The sequence below is a fragment of the Cimex lectularius genome, unplaced genomic scaffold, assembly GCF_000648675.2.
Source record: "Cimex lectularius strain Harlan isolate CLEC.00 unplaced genomic scaffold, Clec_2.1 scaffold43, whole genome shotgun sequence".
Classification (NCBI taxonomy): Eukaryota; Metazoa; Arthropoda; class Insecta; order Hemiptera; family Cimicidae; genus Cimex; species Cimex lectularius.
Genome location: NW_019392661.1, coordinates 1,359,031 through 1,382,528, shown reverse-complemented (window position 1 = coordinate 1,382,528; position 23,498 = coordinate 1,359,031). Strand labels below are relative to the sequence as shown.

Here is a 23,498-nt window from a genome sequence, read left to right as displayed (position 1 = left end):
AGATACATACTTATATCTATTTTCAATTTCTATTTTTCACCTCTTAAATTCACCTTTTTGAAGATGTCAGCCTACTTCCATTTCGAAAAATCATTTCTTTTGACTAAAAAATCAATACTATTCGTTCGTAAAAGTATAATTAACCCATGGCGCAAATAAAACTTTAACCTATCCTATTTAAAAGTTGAAATACGTAAACAGTTAACTTTTAATAGCATGAAACTATGAACATTATCACAGTTGTAAAATACAGTCGGTAGAGAGTATTGCAATTTGAGCTAGGTACTAGAAATTAACAACTTTGAGAGGGTAGTTTGTAAATAACACGTGCAGTTAAAATCAACCAACTGCAGATATTGTTAACTTTTCTATCTCCTTTTTTTAACACAGAATAATTTGGCATTGTAGATTAATGCATAAATTTAAACAATGAGATTTCTTCTTCCGTCTACCTTTGACATCTCGCCATCTTTTGTGTTGTTTTTTATAACTTTTCCATGTCTAATTCAATATTTCCCTAATTAGATTGCACTTTTTTCAAAGTAAACGGAACCTTTTCAACAAAAACAGCACATCATCTTTTTAAATATTACACTGAACTTTTTCCTAATCAAATTGAGCTTTGTCCCTATCAAATAGGTCTTTAGCTTACCAAATCAGAATTTTTCTAAAGAACATTTGCCAGACCAAATTGAACTTTTTCCAAATCAAATCGAACTTTTATGAAAAACTGAACTTTTTTCAAAGCCAACTGAGCTTATTCAAACCATGTTGAACATTAAGAAAAAATTGTTCGAGGTGTGAGTAATCAATAGTTAGTAGAAACATCCTTTTCAATATTTTATCGAACTTTTTCAACCTAATTAAACTTTTCCCAAAACAAATAGAATTTTTCCCAAACTGAATACAATTTTTTTTCAAACAACTTTGAACTCTGTCAGACCTAGTTCAACTGTTTTCAAATCAAACGTGACTTTCACCTAAACAAATGGGACTTTGTCAAATCAAATTTTTAACTAAATTGAACTTTTTCCAAATACTATTGAACATTTATTTTTCAATCGTAATTATACTTCTTTTCTAATCAAACACAACGTTTACCCAATTAAATGGGCTTTGTTCAAAATATTTAAGGGAACAGCAACAAATGATTTTTACCCATTCAACTATCACTTTGATAAATAGAAATTGAAATTTTCCCCGTCCAGACTGGACTTTTTTCAAATCATACTGAACTTTTTCAAAACCAAAATACATACGTTTCTATTTTTACCTAATGAAATCGGACTTTTTCGAAATACAAATAAATGAGCATTTTTTTATGAAAAATATATATAGTAGTCTTAATTCTAATTGACACGAAACATGTGATTTTGGATTTTTTATTTTTCTTTGTCTATTTAAATTCCATATCGCCAGCTGACACACAACATTACTGAAATTATTTTTATTCATTTATTATAACTTTGTTATATCCAATTAGGGCGTACAGAGAAAGATAGTTTAATACAGCATAATATATAAATAAAGCAAACATAAAATAAAACATACAAAGAAAAGAAACATTTGAACTTAAATTAAATGTGTATATGTACATAGTAAATTAGCAACAGAAAAAATATAATAATAAATCAAATAACATTTAACTTGTGATGAGACCAACAGCGTTAATGAAAAGTTGAGCGATGTTGGACAAGAATAGAGAAAATAATAAGGGGCTTAAAAACATGTAATATGATTATAAGGATATCTTATTTTGGAAACCTCTGAAGCCTCTAAATTTTTTTATGTTACCTATGTTTTATACAGTTTGTATGTTAATAATTAATTACATGCATAATTAAAGTTCATTATGTTTTATCGTTTAAACTGAGAATGTGTGTAAGGCAAATTCTACAATATACTNTTATTTTTTTTTTTTTTGCGTTATGAACTATGCATATTAGCCATGTGACAAATTCGTATATGTGTGTTCAAATTTGGGGGGTTATTGGGAAAAAAGGGCCAGGGGCAACGGTGGGAATCGAACCCACGACCGCGGCGTGAGAGTCTCTCATGCTAACTACTATACTACTATAAAAACGTTATTTCTGTGTAACGTATGTATTGCTTTAGTTATGAAGTGGCTTGCAGTTCATTGAATTTTTTGGGTAAGAAATGTTTAAAAATGATCATGGTTTGTCACTCATGCATTGATTTTTAAACATTATCATTCTTCTTTGGTGCGGGTCTGTCGAATTCGACTATTTGCACGCCAAACTGGAAAATTAAAGTGTTTGAGGAGTGTATGAAAATATGCAAAGGGCTTCTCAAAGGTTTACGTGACAAAGGGCTTCGAAAAGGTAGAATTATAAGCTCTTGTATATCACGGTTCACCGGGGCCCTTTTTTACTTGGATTTCACGGGAAATTACTATAATAACGCGTTTTGCAATCAGGACGGATTTCCTTTGACTCTAGGGTTAAACCTTGAAGGAAAATCTCTCATAGTGTCAACCCGATCCTAACAAAATCCTATTCTCAATTTTCTTTGTCATATTCATTTGAATATATTTAACGTCTTGATTTAATATTAGTTTCTTTTTGACGGCTTTCCATTTAATTGGAGTTTTAAATGCAATCCTAACAGGAATTTTCTGGGTATACAAAAATGAACAATTTACCAAGTTTAAAAGGAGTCCTAGTTCTACACTGTATGTGAAATACAATGCTCTCATTTCTACTTTAAAGATGAGAAAACATTATGAAGCGGAAAACATTATGTTGGATTGGATTATTTAACTAATAAACCTTTTTTCTAGCTAGTCATATCTTCTCTTCTAAGCTTAGTCATATCATAACTTGTAAGGGTTCGCAAGCTTTTTCCTTCTTATTATTTATTTTTTACTTATACTAAAACAGAATTGGAATGTGTTGACGTCAATTTTTCAAATACAAATTCGGTATTGTACTGATTCAAAAAGTAGAAATAATCCATCAAACTATGTCAAGTTAGAAAGACGTCGTTCGGAGAACTGGTCGAATAGGCCATATCGACAAGACTCCGCGTAGGTCATACAAGAATTACGCACGGGCACATTACGGCCAGAAAGCGATTTCCTAGGTGCCCGTTATGAAAAGATGAAATAACGCTAGAGCACCTTTTTTAACTGTCGAAGGCTTGATGTATATAGACAATATTTTGGCATACCATAGGACCTGTGCGTGGTCTTGGGGTACGGCAGATTGCACCGCTCTTCGGGTAACTTAGGGCTGTAAGGATTTTTAAATGTATATAGGGTTTATGTGTGCGAGTTGTGTCTATGTCGTGTTTATGTAAAGTTATTGGAATGGATGTAATTTATTAGCGTGAAATGAAGGGTTAGTTAGTACTCTGACGGTGAATGTGTGTTTTTATTTTGTAATTGACAACCTGAGGTACAAATGAGAGTAGCATTTTAGAATATCGATTTAGTTTTCATACAAAAGCATAGATAAGTAATATATGAACCACTCAAATTGCTGCAGGCTGAAAAATACGGGTGAAAGACCAGAAAGAGAGGTAAAAAAACCGCGCAGAGGGCCGGCAATGACCTCATCTGTTTGTCGGCCCCTAAACTTCCCACATTATTATTATTCTGATGTTTAAAATTTTATCTCCAAAATAGTTTTATAACTCACAGTTTTAGCATTTAACCGTAAAAAAATCATTTAAATTCTATTATTATTCAGAAATCGTGAGATGCCCAGACCGCATCTCACGATTTCTGAATAATAATAGAATTTAAATGATTTTTTTACGGTTAAATGCTAAAACTGTGAGTTATAAAACTTCTTATTTATTAATTATTCAGAAATCGTGAGATGCGGTCTGATGTAGGTTTCAGAAAAATATTTTCTTTATCGTGCCACGTTTCGATCTTTATTGAGATCATCTTCAGGGCTCAAAGTGTTTGTTTTCTACGTAAGTGTGCCATTCACCAATGTAATCACCACACATTAAATTATATTGTTAAAATGTGATGTTTTGTTGACGAAACGACCAGACAGTAAAGTTTTTCCTTTCTGTTTTTAAAAACCATATGTTATACAAAAAACGTTTTTTAAATATATAGTTAAATACTCCCATTAACCAAGAAAAATACTCTTTTATAAAAGAGATAAAGTTCTCAGGCAGTAAAGTTTAATTAAGTTACCATTCTGTCACCAAGGTATAAAACAAAAGCTTCCAGACGAAAACTTGTCAAAGAAAAGCAGCCGGCGCAGGAACCGCCTCAATTCCTCCACTTTCAACCTTTTCCCTTGGGTAATCCTTTCTAAAGCTCTGTTAAGGATATATAAAAATAATGTGAAATTAATAATTATCCTAGTAGTTTCACTAGGCCGCTTTCTGTAGTTTCAAAAATTTGATATAAATTAATATAAAGTTTAATGTTTTTAGTTCATAAAAATACAATATAAACTGTCAAACACTTGTCCGATATTTATGTAATGTACGTCATAAACATTATTACTGTATTGAATTTTCTTTTTTAAAGCACAGCCATGCTGAAACGCTACGTTTAAACGAATTTCTTAAGACAAAACTGGTAAGCTTCGGAATAAATCTAATGCTCGATTTTAATCACAAACGAGAAATATCGTCACTCAGGCCGTTAAACAGACAATGGTTTAAATTTGGAACATTTTCAACTTTTGTACAAAGATCCTTTTTATTTAGGTTGCCTTTTTTTCGTATCAGACATAAAAGGAATCTCGCATAAAGACGGATTTCAGCAATATTATTATGGAAGGAATCAAAAGATTTTCCCGGATGATCGATTTTTCTTTTCTGTTGTCCGACGTTAACTTTTTTTTTTAAATCGAAGTACGCCGTTTGATATAATCGAGGTACGAGGTTACGATGGGTGCGCTTGATTTTTGTATCATTTTTATAATGATAGCTACCAGGCCCGAACTATTTGCATACCTAAGTTTTTAGGCTTTTTTCTAATATAAACCAAGAGTGCTAACTCCCAGCATTTCCGGTTCACTGTTTAAGACCTACATTACGTCTTAAATCCATCTCTAATTTAAATTTACAATGATAAACTTGTTTATTTAAAAGTAAATATCTTTAGAAATGTACAAATACCAAATATGACACTTTTTTCATAAACATATGTTTGCTCGGTGAATCTAAGAAAAAGTTAAATTTTATGATTTCTTCATGTGGTCTGTCGGTGTGTTGAGCGTGTAATTTAATTGTTACGGATCATTTGGGTCTGCTTATCTTCAGAGTTCGATTTGGGTGACATTCAGGCAATCAAGTCTCTTCTCAAGTTTTGTAGTGTTTTTCTTGTAAATCGTATGGTGAAATTGAATTTTATCCTGATTTGACCATCGTTTTGAGAGCCTTCATTTCTCAATCCAGTCAACAATGACGTCAGACCAAAAATGGTTTGAGTTAGGATAAAATAATAAAATCTCTTTCAACTGGGTGAGAGATCTCAGAAATTATCTCTTTCTTATTAGGCATGAAGATATATTTCTGGCTCAAGATTTGAAATGGAGAAAAATTATGAAAATTTGATCGAATTGTTTAAAAATAATTTTTTCAGTCTAGAGTCTGTCTTGAACAGCCGGTATAATACCTAGTATCTTTCTTTATGTAACTAATTTGAATGAGCCACATTTCAGTATTAATATTAGCATTAACAAAGTAAGATTCATTGCACGGCTTCGCTTAGCTAACAAAAAGATGTCCCGTTTTTATTTGAACAGAAAGAAATTTTACTTCAATTAGGATAAAATGTATACTTTATATACCTCTCAGGCTACTAGGGACCTAATATACGTTTTAATTAACTGCCCTGTCTTGACATCTTTTAGATCAAAATATTTATCAAAATATTTCTTACATTCAGTCTTAGAAAATGAAACACTACTACTAGACTTAAATTCTGCAGACTTGAAAAACAAAATAAATATTTTCATGTTCTGTACAGAAAGTTTCAGATTCAATAGTCTCCTCATAAGTTAAATGTTATTTGATTTATTATTATATTTTTTTCTGTTGCTAATTTACTATATACAAATACACATTTAATTTAATTTCAAATGTTTCTTTTCTTTGTATGTCTTATTTTACATTTGCTTTATTTACATATGTACGTCTTTTTACGCCCTATTTGGCTATAATAATAACAGAGTTATAATAAATGAATAAAAATAATTACATTAAATTTTGTATGTCAGCTGGCTATATGTAATTTAAAATAGACAAAAGACAAATTAGAAAAATAAAAAATCCAAAATCATATGTTTAATGTCAATTAGCAATAAGGTTTCCATTGGCTATATTTTTCATTATTTGCCAAACTATATAGGAAAAAGTATAATCTGACTTGGGAAAAAAACTCCACTTGATTTCAAAAAGTTCAATTTTATTTGGAAAATGCACATTCATTTGTATTTCGAAAAAACTAAAAGTAGAATCGGATTTAATTTGGTTTCGAAAAAGTTCGGTATGGTTTGAAAAAAATCAAGTCTGGACGGGAAAATTTCAATTTTTTATCAACGTGAAATTAGAATGGGTACAAATCAATTTGTTACTGTTTCCTAAAATACTTTGAACAAAGTTCCATTTGATTGGGAAAAGGCTGCATTTAGTTAGAAAAGAAGTATAATTAGGATTGAAAATAAATGTTCAATGTGGTTTGGAAAAAGTTCAATTTAGTTCAAAATTTGGTTTGAAATAGACCCATTTGATTAGGTCAAAGACCTGTTTGATTTGAAAACAGTTGAACTAAGTTTGACTGAAATCAAAGTTGTTTGAAAAAATGTTATTCGGTTTGGGAAAAATTCTATTTGGTTTGAGTGTAATTACTATTGCTAGACATAAATTCTGCTTTTAAACTTGCTTGCTAAGTTTAATTAAATTTAAAAAGTTCAACAAAATAGTTGAAACGGATGGTTCTACTAACTAGTGATTACACACTCCATGGAACAATTTTTTCTTAATGTTCAATGTAGTTTGAATAAGCCCAGTTAGCTTTCAAAAACTTCAGTTTTTCATAAAACTTCGAAATGATTTGGAAAAAGTTCAATTTGGTCTGGCAAATGTTCATTGTATATAGAAAAGTCTGATTTGGTAAGGTAAAAACCTATTTGATTGGGACAAAGCTCAATTTGTTTTGGGAAAAGTTTAATTAGGTTGAAAAAGTTCGATAAAATAGTTGAAAAGGATGGTTCTACTAACTATTGATTACTCACACCATTGAAAAAAAAATTTCTTAATGTTTAACTTGGTTTGAATAAGCCCAGTTGGCTTTCAAAAAGTTCAGTTTTTCATCAAAGTTCAATTTTATTTCGAAAAAACTCATTCATTTTTATTTCGAACAAAAACTAAAAATAGAAACAGATTTAATTTGGTTTTGGAAAAGTTCAGTATGGTTTGAAAAAAGTCCTGTCTGGACGGGAAAATTCCAATTTGGTTTTTCAGAGTGGAATTTGAATGGGTAAAAATCGATTTGTTGCAGTTCCCTTAAATAATTTGAACAAATGATCCATTTGATGGGAAAAAGTTGCGTTTAGTTAGAAAAGAAGTATAATTACTATTGCTGTACTTTTGCTGACATAAATTCCGCGACTTGAAAAACAAAATAAATGACTTCTGTACAGAAAGTTTCAGATTAAAAAATCTCACAAGTTCAATGTTAATGATTTATTATTATATTTTTTCTTTTGCTACTTTATTATATACATTTAATTCCAATGTAACGTTACTCTTATTTCTGTCTTATTTGTATATAAATAACATATTTACCAGCTGTTCTTACTCTGGTTCTTACTGCTGGAAAAAGCAATAGGATAAACATAAAATTTTAAATAAAATAATGTTTAAAAAAACTGGTGAGGTATGATAGTTTAGTACAGTAAAATAATTCCTACAATAACGTCCAACTACCCGTAATGATTGGGTATGTTTACATGTAAATCTGCTCGCATTTGACATTCTCCCATATCTAACATTAACTCAATTAAAAAATATTAATGTTCACAATTGAATAAAAATATCCTCATTGATTTATTATATTGGGTAGATAAAATCAGTGCTTCAATTTCCTTAACAATTTGATCAACGAAGAGTTGAAATTGCAGCTGTAGGACGACAAATCAGTCCCACCGCCTCGAACCATGGTAATGAGGTAAGCAAATGCAGAAAGCATAAATTATGCTGCAATTCACTGGCTATCTATTATGTAAATAATTTGCTTAATAAAGACTATTTCTACATTTTTACGCTGTTAAGATTTAAAAACGGTCGTGCCGTCTGTTTATTTATTCCATTTATTTATAAAGAAAAGTCAGGTTTTTAATTTTCTCGTCTTCCTGCTTAACATGTGGGGCTTTATAACAAAATGGCCTAATGAAAGCGGATGTTTGCACCCCCTAAGAGTTAATAATAGATTAGAAAGATTTACTTCATAACAGGTGAAGGCAAAAAAAAAAAGGATAACTATTTATTCAGTTCCAATTATTTAAGAAAAAAAAATGTTTAATCCAATTGACATTGAGTTTAGCCGTAAATTGAGCTGAGATTGAGCGTTTCCTGGGAGGAAATCAGCCGTGCTCAGAAATAGATTATAAAATGGATAGCCGTCCTTGGATAAATTTTATACTTTACAACTGGAACTGTTTTCGCAAACGGTGATGAATATACAGATGGCAATTACACATTCATAACTCAGTGACGGAAATAATACGCCAATAATGTTTGTCTCGATATCCACTTTCGATTTTGCACGACTGAAAAGCACTTCACTGTCACCCTCTGGGAAAATTTGATGGTTTAATCACTCTCGCAATTAATTATTCCTCTTTTATAAATTGCATAAAGTTTTAATTTTAATATTGTGGAAGGAAACAATTATCATATTACATAAAGTGGCGGTGGAATCAGATTGTACGGACCTCATCAAACCATGCAGATAACGGTCGATCCAATTATGCCACTCAGCTAACTCGTTACAACCCAGAAATCAAGCAAACAAGCATTTGATGTCTCAACAAAGAGAAGAAAGTGTCGAACGATTTAAAACATTGCTGTTCTATCGACCAAACAACACATATTGATATTTAATTAATTTGACTCGCGTGCTGATAAAACTAAGATAAATAAGCACAATGAACATAATCGGTATCACGATCGAACGACTCGAAAAACAACTGACAGTAAGTTGGAAGTATTCGCGGTCTCGAACTCCAATTAGTCAATTTTTGTTTAGGTTACTTTGTTAACTTGTTTCTGGTTTATCTGGATTTATTGCATCCTCTTTTCATCCACCGGCCAAAACCATTTTTATACACACTAGAAGACAAAAAAGCGGACAGTCGTATTTTGATGTTCATTTCAAACTATATACATGTATTTTTACCGTTATATTAAGTACAACATACTTATTTTAACTTAAACCAAAATGAACGAGATCAGAAATTCAAGATTGTTAATAAAAATTATTTAATTGCTTGAAAGAAAATTCACCAAAACAACGGAAAATCAGTATAATAGTAGAACAAATTTAACTAAAATTTATTACCTGGTTTTGCTCTTAACCCGTGAAATATTAAAACATGAAACAAATTGTTAGCTAAATTTTAATCTATCACTAAATGATTTTCCAGTGTTTTGGTGAATTTTCTTTCAAACTATCAATAATTAAATATTTTTCTTTAAAACTTATTTAATCAGTAATTACCTAAACGAAAAATCTTTGTACAGGGATAAGACTTTTAAGAAGTCTTAAGCTGGGGTCCCCAAGGACCCCTTGTTGGGCCAACCTTATTTAACATCTGTATAAACGACCTTTGCAAGATAAAAACTACAGATGAACTGAATGTTTTTTGCTGAAGAGTCTCAAATTAGGGTTGTTTTTATTTGCAGACAATTATCAGTAACTACAGATCGGTGTTTTAAAAATTTTGAAAAATGGGGAACCACACCTAATGGTCGAAAGACTGAGGCAATACTGTTTACTCGTTGTAAACCAGACATTGTCAAACTGTCATAATAATTAATTTTACAATATGGTAGACTAAAAATGTTAAATTTTTACGAATCTATCTGGATTTAATTACCACATTGAAAAAAAAAATCATGGACCATCAGCTTAATAAGCGTTCTTGCATGGACAGTAAAAATAAAACATTTATGAACTAAACATTCGTCAATTAATAACATACATTGCTCCCATTTGGGAAAATATGTCTAAATCCAATTTCGCTAAGCACGATGTAGTCCAAAATGCAGATTTAAAAATTATTAATCGGTTTCCACGTTGGAACCCGAAAGACTATAAGCATGTAACATTATACACACCTTAACAACCCACACCTTTGGAGTAATTTTTTGATAATTCATGCATAAATAGCTCATTTTTACATATCAAAAATCATTTTGTTTATAATAGGAAAGACTTGGAACTACCGTATATACAAGCATAAAAGACTTAAGCATATATTATTGGGAAAATAATATATGTGTTAAAAGGAAATATGTTCATGGCTGTGATAAATGTGTTGTAAATAGTTGTTATGTCTTTGTCTGTCGGTTGATTTGTTGTGTACAGTATGTACTTGACTTTTATTATTGCCTTTTTATTTATTGAACTCACATCTCGCATCTAATGTTGTGTTTAATACCTCTATTGTTTTGTGTAATGCCTGCGGTTTTTTTATAAATTGTTTACCCTAAACTGTTACAACTTATTTTTATTTTGTATTATTTTTTTAACACAAGATTTTCTTTGGTTTTTTATACAATCAGGTAATACGATTTTCTAACATTTTGTTTCTAAATGTCTTATTTTTACAACGAAACCTATTTTTGGTATGCAAAATATGAGTAAAGCAAAATAAATTGACATTTAAGGGTATTTTCATGAATACTTGGAAATTGTGAGATTTCCTCCTGAGGTCTGCAGGGTGATAAACCTTTTTTATAGTTACCTATCCTGGTCTGCCTATCCTTGCTGAAACTTGAAATTATCAATTAAAACGTTTACCGAAACAGAATATAAAAACGCTGGAATTTCTAAAAAAAATATTTACACAATTTTTTACCGTAACACAAAATGATACAAAACCATGAACACGGCATTTCAAGAGACGAAACGAATGAGAAACAACGTGTCAATTCCCTCCTCGAATGATCTTTGTTCATGGCTAATTTATTAAAAAGGCTGTTCAGCTGAAACATTTGCCAATGTTATTCTAAAAAAAACATTCCATCTCATTTGTGCTATTTGTTATCTTCTCCTGAGTGATATTTTTATTATGCGGTAATTTACTTTAATGTATAATATTTATTATCTAACTTAAGTTTCCAAATAAAAATCTAACTTTTCCCAAACCACATAGAATATTTTTAAAACTAAATTTAACTTATTTAAAAAGAAAATTTAACTGTTATTCAGATCAAAACGAACTTTTCTCAAATCCTATTACATTTCTATCAAAACAGATTGGATTTTTCCAGAACAAATTCTAATATTTGCGAAATGAATTCAATTATTTTTTTATCCAAATTTGCCATTTTTAAATCACAAATTAATATTATCAACTGTTAAAAAGTGGTTAGTGCCGAGTGGTTAGCGTGAGAGACTCTCGGCTCATAGACGGCGCGGTCGTGGGTTCGATTCCCACCGTCGCCTCTGGCCTTTTTTCACGATACCCCCCCCCCCCAAATATGAATACACATATAATAATCGTCACCTTGGCTAAATATCGATCATAAGGCTGATAAAAAAATTGAACTTTTTTATACCAAATTGGGCCTTTTCCCAAACCAAATTATACTTTTTTTTAAGTAAATAGAACGTTTACCTAATAAAAACGAACTTTCTCTAAGTACAGCTGAATGAACATTTGTCAAATCAAATCGAACTTTTTTAAAAACAAATTTGTACTTCTCCCAAGCAAAATTGAACTTATTTCAATTTAAGTCGTAGTTTTAGCAAAATATATTTTATTTTTCGGAGCAAACTGGACTTTTTTCAAACTTATTTAATATTTTCAAACCAAATCGAACTTTTCCCAAACCCGATAGAAATTTTTTCAAACTAAATTTAACTTATATGAAAAAAATTACCTATTTTGATATTAAATTAAACTTTTCATGAAGCACATTATGCTTTTTTTTAAATACTAATGCTTCCAATTAGAAATCCTAAACTGTTATATGTTTAATGTATGTTTTAAGAAAAAATACTTCTTATATTTAATGTAGACAAGGTGTTTTTACCTTTTTAGGCGCAAGAATGCCCTAGAACCAACTGAATTGTGTAAACAAATATTGCCAATCAAAAATTATATCCAATAAAACTCACACATACATTAAAACTCATGAATTTCTGATCTCGTTTAATTAAAATAAGTATGTTGTAATTAATATAACCATAAAACTACATATAGTTTGAAATAAATAACAAAATGACAACAGAGTGTCCGGTTTTTTGTCTTTGATTATATAAAGAGTACTTAAAGTAATAAACAACTATTTAAAATTGAAAATTTGGGACCATATTTCGTTTGATATTTATATATTGTAAGATAAAGCCAAATTCGAAGGTGGAAAGGAAATATTGTACTATGAGCTCCCAGTCCATGATTACTTGAACACTGATTTTTTCCCTGTACATGTGAGTGATTGTCCGTTAAGCCCCCAGTGACGAACTTAGAAATTTATGAAATGGTATCGCGTACAGAAAACCCTATTTTTGTCCTCTCGAGGGATTCTTGACATGGAAGCCCTCGGTTATTGCAATTGTATTTAAATGAATATAGCCCTTTTCAATGGTCCTAATGGCCTCCTGTGAATCATTTTCTGTGGAAAGTTTGTTAACTCCACCCCCCTTTTGGCCTGTTAATTAATTCGAACGGCTTCCGTTCCTTGGCATTTAGCGTTTTTGAACTTGAAAGTAAATAAACAACCTTTTTTGTTCTGTCTTGTAATTCATTTTATCAAGCCAATCTTTTTGATATCGTCGCGTAATTACATTTTAAAATGTATACTCAGAAAGAAAGTATTTCTGTTCCTTCCTAAGTGAGTTGAAATAATAAAAATAATAAAAGAAATACATTTTACATACAATCAAAAACTCTGACAATAATAAAACAATATTGCATTTGTCGATCGTTTGATGTGTTTAAAAATATGTTTTTATGGTTGAATATTCTTACAAAATATGAAAAAATCTTTATATACCTTTTTCAAGTCTAATTCGACCTTCTCCAAATGTCAAATCAAATTGAACTTTTTCCGAATCAAATTTGACTTTTTCCTAATCAATTATGTTTTCTATATCAAGTTGAGGTTTTTCAATAATATTGGACTTTTTCCTAATCAAATTAATTTTTTTCAAATGAAATCTGAACTTGTTCCTACGAACTAAATTTTGTCAAATTGAATTGAAACTTTTACTTAATGAACTCCTACGTTTTCTAAGTAAAGTTGAATAAACTTTTTTTAAAAACAAAATTGACTTTACCAAAACAAACTGAACTGTTTTCATCCAAAATTGAATTTCTTTAATATCTAATTTCACATTTTCTAAACTAAATTGGGCTTTTTTCAAATCAAAGTAGACTTGGACGCTAGTGTCTAATAAAAATCAAAGTAGACTCTGATATCTATATATATTTTCTAAATCAATTTGAAAAATATTATTATTAGATAATCCTATGTACAACAAAAATAAATCTATTAACGTTTGTATAGAATGAAAACAATGATGATATAAAATATCTAACTTCGGGTATTTTAAAAAAATATGAGCTAAATATTATCTAATTCAAGTTGAACTTTTTTGCTATCAAATTGAACTTTTCACAAACCAGCTAAATCCTTTTTAAAAAGATAGTTCCTACTCACAGTAAGTTGTTTTGGAACGATCCGGATTTCGAGCCTTTTAGCTCATCATCAGGTTGTAGAAGTCCTTCAACCTGATGATGAGCTAAAAGGCTCGAAATCCGGATCGTTGCAAAACAACTTACTGTGAGTAGGAACTATCTTTTTAAAAAGGATTGAACACCACACTCACTCCATCATTTATCATTTCTACCAACTAAATTTTTTACTACAAAATCTTATTCAAATCTAATTGAACTTTTTCCAGACTAAATTGACCTTTTTCAAACAAAAGTAGACTTGTACTAAATAACATCAAACATCTTGAGAATACATCGGAATGGACATTTTCCAAATCAAGTTGAAATTGTTGTCAACCAAATTGGTCTTTATAACGTATCAAATTAAACTTTTTTTCCTCAAAAGTGAACTTTTCGTAATCAAGTTGAATTTTTCAAAGACATGAGAGTTTTTCTAAATCAAATTTAGGAACTTTATTCAATCCAACGGTACGTTTTCTCAAACAAATTAAATTTTGTCCTATAAAATTGAATTATTACAAATTTCCAAACTATATTGGACCTTTTCTCAAAACAAATTGAACTTTTTTCTACAGAACCCAAACTTTTTCTAATAAATTGAATTTTGTTTTTCAATCGAATAGAACTTTGGTTTTTCAGACAAAAATGGATTTTTTCTAAATCAAATTGCATTTTTTCCAAATTGGACTTTTTTAAACCAAATGAAGTTTTTTAAAATCATACATGACTTTTGTCTAATAAAAACCGACTATTTCTAAGTTCAACTGAATGAATGCCAAATCAAATCTCATTTTGCTTAAACAAATTTGTAGATCTTCCAAGTACAATTGAACTTTTACCGACTCTAGCCATACTTTAACCAAACCAAATTGAATTTTTCTAGATCAAACTGTACTTTTTTCAAACCTGTTGAACTTTTTCAAACCAAAAAGTTAATAGACATTTGTCGGAACCAAATTGACTTTTTCCAAATCTGATTGAAATGTTTCCAAATCGTCCGAATTTTCACAAACCAGATAAACTTTTGTCAAACTAAATTTAACTTGTATAAAAACAAAATATAACTCTTTTCACATTAAATTGAACATTTCCCAAACCGCTTCTTATGAATTCTTATGAATGATTGACTTTTCAAAATCAAAGTCTAATATTTCAAAACTGAATTCAATCGTTCATAATTACACTTTTTCTATTTTAAATTCTGCATTTTCATTCAAATTGATGTGATATCACAAATTAATTTTATCAATCATGTCAAAAAAACGTTCAAAACGTCTTTAATGTATACAGCTTTAATACTTCAAAAAATTGAACTTTTTAAAGTTTTTTAAATCAAATAGGATTTAGCTAATAAAAGCGGACTTTTTCCATGTAAAATCGAAGGAAAATTTGATCAAATTGAACTTTTTTTGTTTAAAATTTGTAAATATTTCTTTCAAATAAAATTCAACATTCCAAAACAAGACGTACTTGTAGCAAAAGAAACTTAATTTTTTCAAGAAAAAACTGGACTTTTTCAAACCCATTCAAATTTGATATGGTTTTTAATCAAACGTCTTGCATCTACATCGCTTTAAAACAAAATCAGGACGTAATGTAAAACAATATATACTTTTAAATATATCTAAAATTGTTGCATAAATATACTAAATCTATGTTGTTAGTTATTTCTTGAACTAAAAATACTAATTATTCGTTCTATAATTTGCATATTTCAATTGCAATGCATTTCCATATTTCATTTTTTTTAAATCAGGAATTTAAATTATATACATATATCATAACGTGTCAGGTAGTTACGTTGCATTTGACATATAAAAAGAAACAGTTTACATTGATTGAACCAAATTGTTTTCTAATGTCGAGCTTTCTACACTTATCGACATATATCCGGGTTAATCATTTGTTTTATTTTGTTTTTAAGTTTAATAATATAATTTTAAGTTTTTATAATAATTTTAAGTTTTTCATTTTAATTTTTTTTATTTATTTTTACTATTTCTAGGCCGATACTCAATGATGTACCATTTATTCTAGAAAAAGTTCAGTTTGATTTGAAACTAGATTTGGAAAAATTATATTCCAATGCTGGGAGACTTCATTCGGTGAGTTCTCACTATTTTTGTACAGTTTTTTCTTACATCATTCATATTTTATTATTATATTTAATTTAAGTTGCCGTAATACAAAATTTATTTTTTTGTTAAATATTTCAATTCGTTTCACAACGATTTGTCTAGGTAATCTTTAGCGTTTACAGTTTACTACCATTCGCTACTTTTCTTTTTATCTGTGTAGGTGTAGTAAATTCTTCAAAAACTGACCTTTTCAGGTCAAAAATTTAAAACCACCTTCGGCGGATTATGTACAATTTCTTGACCGTAAAATTCTAATCGGTCGTATTACTAACGCACAAAATATTGGTAAGGTTTTTTTTAGATCAAAAGCCATAGCACAAATAATTTTGATCATTAAAATACAGAAGAAATATTGAAATGATTATTATTTTTTAAATTGGTATGTAGTTCTTAAGGTTAAATAATATATTTATGAATAATAAATATTATATATTTTATATATATTTTTCGGTTTGTTTTCAAGAAAAAGAGAATAAACTTGTATTGGTCGTGGTGTTGAATTGTTTTAGCAGTTTAAGTTAAAATATATTTTTAAAAATACGAGCAACAAATTCATGTTGAGACTCATAAAATTTGAGGTTGTTTTTGTTTTGATTGTTTTCTGCGAAGTAAGAGGAAGATTTCTTAGAACTGATAAATAAATTTGATCTTTTATCAAATATACTGCCAGCAGTACTTGATCTTGACTGAAAAAACTGTTTGACTTTATTATTATTATATATATACTTTTTTTTAACTTAGAATTATATCTTGTTTTTCGTTTCTATAGGAGTTATAGGGGAAAAAGTAGTTATCCACTGTAACTATTCTTTGCTTGAGCTTATCGAAGACTGGTGTAAAAAATGGAGGACAAGACTGAACGAAGAAAAATGCACTCAGTGTACTTTTACGCTGAAAAAGCAGTCTTGCCCTCCATTGTACATCAACAACAAAGAGATACCAGTTTCCACTCAAGTCAAATACCTGGGACTATATCTCGACAGCAGACTGACGTGGAATCCCCACACAAGACTTAAAAAACAGCAACTTAATACAAGACTTGGACTACTACGAAGACTTTTAAGACCGAAATCGACTTTGACAATTAAGACAAAACTAACACTATACAAGACTTTACTAAGACCAATATGGACATATGGAGTAGAATTGTGGGGCACTGCCAAGCCTTCCAATATCCAGCGCATCCAGTCCTTCCAATCGAAAGTCCTTAGACAAATTGTTAAAGCACCCTATGTTATGTCACTAACCTCACTATCCACAAAGACCTCAACATTCCTTTTGCCAACGAACTAATCCAGTCCAGATTCCAAACCTTCCATACCAACCTTTCAAACCATCCTAACCACACGGCTCGAGCCCTATCCACTCATTCCCATCCTGACAACCCACCACGACGCCTCAACCGACGATGGCCTCGGGACCTCCTTGATCCCTAATCATATAAACTGAGTGCCAGCAATGGCTGGCTCCTCAAAGCATGTGTCCTACCGGTGCAGTGCTGGCATTAGTGCTAGTGTTGTGCTGTGTGATATTTCATGCATGTGTACATATTTGTATAGTATACAATTCTGTATAGGTAACAAATAAATAAATTAAATTATATAAAAAAAAAAAAAAAAAAAAAAAAAATATTCTTTGCTTGTTTTTTCCTTTGCATGTTTTTTACTAATTGTGTTATACCAGGGAATTTCAAAGCACCCACCTTGATTATCGAGCCGTCCTAGAAGGAATTTGAAAAAGAAAAATTCAATTCAACGGGATGTAAAATGCTTGGTTATTTTAAAAATTTTCGGTAAGACGGAAAAAAAAATAAATTTCCGGCTTGACTCAACGGTGCCGTCATGAACGATGGATGGTGACCATAAAAACTACTGACCTTCCCCAACCTTTCCCTGATGTGTCGATGTAAAATCGCCGTAAATTTGTGACATGACGGCCGTGGAGACATCGAAGTTGGACTGAAGGGATTCGGGGCCCCCGGCAGCAACAAGTGAACCATCTGGGCACATGCGCCGATCCTGTCGTACTTTCCTATCCCGAAACATTGATCAATGCTTATTTATTTACCTCCTGCATACTATTTGGTAATTCCGGCCGCTGTCCTGAAAACGATTTCCCAGGCGAGGTGCTCGGACGAAACTCGACGAAATGCCGGGGTTTTTATATCCAAAGAGTAGATTTATTGAGTTTTCAGTGCCACTTCTAGTTCCTTGCAAAAAAAACTTCCTTTTGAACAATACCCTGCTAAAGTTTTATAGACTAAATTTCTCACTTAAAAGCTTCCCAGAAACTTACATCTATTTTAATTAAATTACCTTTTATCTTACTTCAGGCGATAACACTGATCGACAAATTTAACGCACCCCCCCCTCCGGACACCCAATACACGGGGTGGGTGATTCTCGAATCTGCCGGCAATTTACTGTAAATAGGAAAAGCTGGAATTGCCTGGGAACTACGAGAAGGCCGATAGGCTCAACCCGGCACATGTTTGAATATATGTACGTACATGTGCGGATTTGAGCCTGTACAAATCCAAATCCAAATTTAAGCACCATTAGATTGATTTAATGGAAAATTAAATCCAATATCTTTCCACATAAGTTACAGATAATTAGGAGTTGTCGCAGTCAAAGTAAGCAGTAATAATGCTTTGTTAACTTCCTTTATTCACTTTTGTACGGATTAATTGCATTTGCACAAAAAGTAGCATTATGCTCTTCCATTCTGCTACGCCTAAAGATCGCTTTTTCCTTCGAAAATATATCGGGGCATCGGACAGCTTGGTCATTTCAGCTCCGAGCGCATGCGAAATATTACAACACACATTCAATACGCATTCACACAAATAAATACATTCACACCTATATGCATTCATTCTATTTGGTAGGTGGAGTAATCATTAATCCCTCATCGACCTGCTTACAATAACAATCTAATCTAATTGGAGTCGATGGGGTACTTTTATAAATATTCCGTCATTGATCCAAGTCACGTACACAGCTCGAGGGGCGATGGGGATGCTATTCCACCATCATCCCCTCAAATTCACTCTAATGAATACACTCATTTATACAAAACACAGAAACACAAAACACATATTTTGGAGGCTATATGCAATAAAAATTTCCCAATTTCCCTAAAAAGCGGAACAGGGTACCCTGAAACTCGCTGTCCGAGAACCATTCTTAAATCGGGCTGCCTACACGCTCTCTGTATGGAGCCAAGGCATGACACGCGTCTACTATGTGGACACATCGAGCAACCTTTCTCTGCATAAGGGGCACCTGCGGGGGCTTTGGCCCAAAAGCAGGTGCCCGTGCGTCATTTTAAATTATTCTTATTTTTAACCCGTTTTCAATGGCTCCAGTCAGGCATTTGAGGAGTATGACAGTGTTAGGGTCATATCATTATTAGAGGAAGAATAGAGCCAGCGCTAAGTCACAGGAGACTGAGTGTAAATCACTAGAATAGGAAGGGTTTTTCGTCACATCAGTGAAACAGGGATTCACACGAAAGCCAGGACTGGGTCGACCTAGGACTACAGACGAGAGAAACGATAGAGTCCTCCGTCATCAGGTTCTACGGAACCACAGCATTGGTAGGAAATCTAATAAAGCAAGTACGAAATGTTTCGATTTCCTCCAGGACTGTAAGAAGAAGGCTCAATGAAAATAACCTCAGGACCTCTTCTTACCACAGCTCCATGGCTTCAATTAGCACGGGAACATATGAATTGGATAGTGGAAGAGTGAGGATGAGTTCTCTTTACGGATGAGGTGAAAGTTGGCCTCAAATCTTCAGATGGGCGTAATATATGGAGTCGCTCAGGAGAAAGGTACGTTCCGTGCTGTATTGTTCCTCCGTTGGCATCCAACGGTTGGTCATTGTTCTGGTGTGGCATTTTCCCAGAGATACAAGACATACATAATCAAGAACATGTAATGCCATTTGCACCCCTTCCCCTACATTGGTAAGAGATTCTTTCTAATGCAGGATAGAGCACGTATTGTCGATAACAACTGAATGAGGCGGGAGTTGAGTGCTTCGTGTGGCCTACTCGAAGTTCAGATTGTATCCCAATCGAACACATTTGGGACCAACTTAAGCGACGAGTACGACGGCGAAATATAGGGTCCTGACACCCTAGAAGAGTTGAAAACTGCTTTTCTTGATGGAATTCTTCAGGATTTTACTAGAAATCTTTTCCAAGGAATGCAAAATCGTTTAACGGTGATTCATGCCAGAAGTGGAACTACTTGGTACTAAAGGGGACAGCAAACTTTTTTACATTTTTATGTATTTTTTTTTTACATAAGATTTTTTTGGATTTTGTTTTAGAATAAGGTAATACAGATTTTCTTGCATTTTCTTTTTAAATGTTTTATTTTTACAACCAAACCTATTTTTCCTATGCAAAACCTGAGTAAATCAAAATACATTGAAATTTAAGGGTATTTTCATGAAAGCTTGGAAATTGTAAGATTTCTTGCTGAGGGCGCGGAGTGATAAACCTTTTTTTTATATTTACCTACCATCCTGGTCTGCCTATCCTCGCTGGAAGTTGGAAATATCAATTAAACTGTTACCGAAACAGAATATAAAAACGCTAAATTTCTAAAAAAAGATTTGCACCGCAAAATAACACAAAATGAAGCAAAACCATGAACACGACATTTAAAGTATAAACGAACGAAAAACAACGTGTGTATTCCCCCTCGAATGATCATTGTTCATGGCTAATTTATTGAAAATGTTATGACATAGCTGAAACTTTTGTGTTGTTTGTTACGTTATGTTGTTCCAATGTTATTGTAAAAAAAAATCCATCTCATTTGTTGCATTTGTTATCTTTTCCTGAGTGGTATTTTTATTTTACGGTAATTTACCTTAATGTATAATATTTATTATCTAACTTAAGTTTCCAAATAAAAATCGAACTTTTCAATATTTGCAAAATGAATTCAATTCTTTTTCTATTTCAAATTCGCCATTTTTAGTCAAATTTAGGTGAGATCACAAAATAATATTATCAACTGTCAAAAAATTGAACTTCTTTACACCAATTTTGGCTTTTTCCCAAACCAAATTATACCTTTTTTTTAAGTAAATAAGACTTTTACCTAATAAAAACGAACTTTCTCTGAGTACAACTGAACTTTTTTTTAAAATAAATTTGTACTTCTTCCAAGCAAAATTGCCTTATTCCAATTTAAGTCGTAGTTTTATTTTTTCAGAGCAAAGTGGACTTTTTTCAAACTTATTTAATATTTTCAAACGAAATCGAACTTTTCTCAAGCCTGATAGAAATTTTTTTTAAACTAATTTTAACTTATATGAAAACAAAATTTACCTCTTTTGAGATTAAATTGAACTTCTCAGGAATCACATTACACTTATTCTAAAAGAAATACTAATATTTTTAATTTGAATTCCTAAACTGAATTCAATTTTTCATAAATCAATGTTGATTCAACTTTTTCTTTTTTAAATTCGACATTTTCAGTTAAATTTAGATATCAAATAAATATAAACTGTCAAATAAATAAGATAAAAATGGCTCATGTACATGGTTTTAAAACAAAAAATTGAACTGTTTTTCATACCAAACTGTAATTTTTCTCAAACCAAGTTGAATGTTTTTTCAAATCGAACAGGACTTTTTTACCTAATAAAACAGACTTTTGTACAATTGAATGAACATTTGCCAAATCAAATCTAACTTTTGTTTAAACAAGTTTGTAGGTACTTCTTCCAAGTTAAATTGAACTTATTCCAATCAAGTCGTAATTCTAGCAAAAAAATTCAATTTGTATATTTATGTTATTTTTTTTCCAAGAAAAACTACTTTTTACAAGACTATTAACATTTTACAAACCAAATTTAACTTTTCCCAATACAAATAGAAATTTATCAAAAGCAAATTCATTTTTTCCATATCTGATTGAATTTTTTCAAAAAATAAAAAAATAAACTTTTTCATAAATTTAATTTAATCAAAAACAAAATTTAACCTTTTTATGATCAAATTGAACTTTTCAAAACCCCATTACACTTCTTCAAAACTTTTTTTCCAAAACATATTCTAGCATTTCTAAACTGAATTCAATTATTCATAAATCAATGCCAATACAAATTTTCTATTTTAAATTCAATATTTTCAGTCAAATGTAGGCGAGGTCACAAATTAATATTAACAACTATGTTTAAAAAAAAGACACGGCTCAAAACTAAAACAATTCCACCTTCAAATTTTCCAAAATTTATTCTAACTCAATCAATTAATTACATTTCTGTTGGAATGAAAAAAAAATCAAAAATAATCTACCAATATTTAATTTTTAACTGTTACAAGTTTAATTGAGAACCCAAATATATAATTTAAAATGTGATTTAATCGTATTATTATCATTAACACTTTAATGGCATTAAATTATTAACACTTCTTTGTTAATAGGCTTTCTTGAAAGTGAGTAAATTTTAAAAAGGTTTTTTACCATTTCCAACAGAAAATATCCAACTTGAAATAGAAAAAGGACAACAAAATCGAAAAAGGTTACATTAAAAAAATACAACTAATGAAACATCTTACATGGCCTCAGTCTGTCAGGACTAAAGACTTACTGGAATTTGCACTTATCTCGTTTTACCAAAATTTCACTTATCCAGTTTTGCCCCAAGGGTGTAGAATTATTGCCTATCTAAATTTAAAGTGCCTTTTGACTTCATTTTGACTTTACATATTTAGCATTTGGTAATACAACATACAAGTGTGTACGTAATAAAATCCTTTAGAAGGTTACAATAATAACGAAGAATTCAGAAATAGAAACTCCTTAATAACTAATTAACAATTATTGATATTTATAAGCTCAATGCAATATGCAAGAATGTGCACAGTACAGTCTGATTTATGCATGCTATATTAGCAATTATCTAAGATTAGATTATTAGTGTGTAATAACTTATTAGTTATATATAAATTATTATTAGTAGTTATTACACACTAATCTAGGATAATGTTAATATAACATAAACAATTAAATTTTACAACACCCAATTTTAGTTGGATGTTAAGCATTCCAAATGACAAAAATTACTTTACTTACTCTTATATTATAATGTAATATTTTTAATAAGGATTACTTCTCCTGAAATTACCGTCTGTCGAAAATCAAGTTGATACTACAGCAGACTAAACAGTATAATGCAAATAATGAATGTTTTTGGTATCATACACATTGCAAATTATTGAAATAAATGCATCAAAGCTGAAAATGGCCTGTTTTAATTACATTTCCTAACCTTAACTAGACATCAAACAATATAGCGTTGTATCCCTTTCAAAGAATTGCATATATTATCAGAAATGGGCTTAAAAGTGTTAATATTTGGTGATATGGTCATATGGATCTATTGCATCGAATGGAGGGTTAGTTGCTTAGCAATGATC

At 30.8% G+C, this 23,498-nt stretch overlaps 1 protein-coding gene across 1 annotated transcript in view; it reads right to left on the bottom strand.

The window, feature by feature from the left end:
• Positions 1-18,017, bottom strand: part of LOC106662641 (neuropeptide Y receptor type 2-like) — a 147,349-nt gene extending 129,332 nt beyond the window's left edge. Inside the window, exon 1 of the mRNA XM_014386861.2 lies at positions 17,922-18,017. The gene's annotated coding sequence lies outside the window, so the exon portion shown is untranslated. The remainder of the gene's footprint in view (positions 1-17,921) is intronic.
• Positions 18,018-23,498: the final 5,481 nt, after the last annotated feature.